We start from the raw sequence: 1,717 nt of genomic DNA, 5'->3' as shown, positions 1-1,717 counted from the left end.
CTTCTGCGCTCCTGCGCGTGTTCCTCTTCTTAGGCTCCCGCCCGGCGTCTGACGTCAGACGCCGGGCCCTTGGCGGCGAGCACCGATTGGCTCGCCGCGCCCGCCTCCGATTGGCCGGCACCCCGCGAGCCGCGATTGGCTCGCGGACGGCGCCGGGTTTGAAAAGACGCCGGCGGCGCTTCTCATTGGCGGCCCAAGCGGCGCCAAGTTCAAAGCGCCGCCGCGCCGCTACCCGCCGCCGACAGTCCAGTGTAGGGAAATATCTGGTCCCTGCACCGGACACCCGCCGCTGCAACGATGTGCCCCGTAGTACAGGGCACATCTCCACATTAGTCCTACAAAGAATCTAGGATAGTGTTCACAAGCGGCTCTCCCCCTTTGCTACATCCTGTACCACTGTTCCAGCGGGTCTTGTGAGTCAGGAAGCGCTGTGTGTGCTGTAGATGGCTGCTGTAAGCAGAGGAAGGAGCCAAAACGCCTCAGGTCCAGCTCTGACTTAGCTCCGCCCCCTTTAATGGCACCAGAGCTATAATGAATATTTATATTGGCAAATCTCCTTTATAGCTTAAAACATCACACAAGTGCTAGTCAAGCCCTTTTGTGCCAGTTCTACATGGGGGATCTTAGCGGGACCCCCAGGAGGCTCCCGTACCCCGCACCTGTGGTCAGCCGCACTTTTAATCAGGGGACTCCCCTAGCGGGGCCCCCGGTTTGTACTCACCACTGATGTCACCTTCAGGCAGCGTTAGGGGTGTGTGGCGTGCTGCGGCTGTGACAGCCAAGTTGAACAACAACCCCTCAGGACGGTAGTCTTGCAGCGGGGAAGCGGCTCTGCACCTCGTAAGGCCGTTGACCCCCCCCCCCCAACTCCCATGGCGCAGGTATGCTGTTACCCAGACAGCATACCGAAAATAAAAGTTTAAAAGAAAATTTAAGAAAACTCTCTGGAGCTCAGAGATGTGCATCCTCTCCTGAGGGCACTAGTTCTAAACTGCCTGTGGGATGGGGGCATAGAGGGGAGGAGCCAGCACACCCAGTTGTAGAAATTTAAAGTGCGCTGGCTCCTTTGGACCCCGTCTATACCCCATCGTACTAGTTTCCCCCAATTTCCCTTATGGATGCTATAGAAATAGGATTTTTGTTTTTACTATACATTTATTTCTTCAATTCCACTGGGGGATGCTGCTTCTCTTGTTAGCAATCTTTCAATATATTTAACGTAAGTATAAAAGTACTATTATTTGGTTTAATGCACCTTTTCCTCTTCTGTTTAACACAAATTCCCATCTTCTATGACAAGGTGACCGCATTCATATGGATACTTACATTAACAAAGAATTTTCATAACAATATTATAGTAGTTACCCATCTGTATGCGGTCACCTTGCCATGGTAAATGTACTTTAACAGTTTGTTCAAGATGTCCAATAAGAACATTTTGTTTTCATAGTGTAGATAAGTCTCATATTGTGGTTATTTTCTCCTTTGTGTATAAACTGTGCTCCTACAATATTTATACTGCAAACTAACAACAGTGCACCTGTTTAGGGATCCATTTTTCTCTACATTCTGCATGTGCATTGTGTATTAGAAAAAACTATTAGGAGTACGCAAAAGTGGCAAATTTAACCTATGGTCTGCAGGACTGCAGCTCCCTCAGTTAAAATCCTTCACCCAGCTCATTGTCAGTGAAGCCAGATGCAGTCCTATTGGAAGT

Source organism: Pseudophryne corroboree, chromosome 11 (genome assembly GCF_028390025.1).
Source record: "Pseudophryne corroboree isolate aPseCor3 chromosome 11, aPseCor3.hap2, whole genome shotgun sequence".
NCBI classification, from domain to species: Eukaryota; Metazoa; Chordata; class Amphibia; order Anura; family Myobatrachidae; genus Pseudophryne; species Pseudophryne corroboree.
This window is presented reverse-complemented; position numbering follows the sequence as displayed.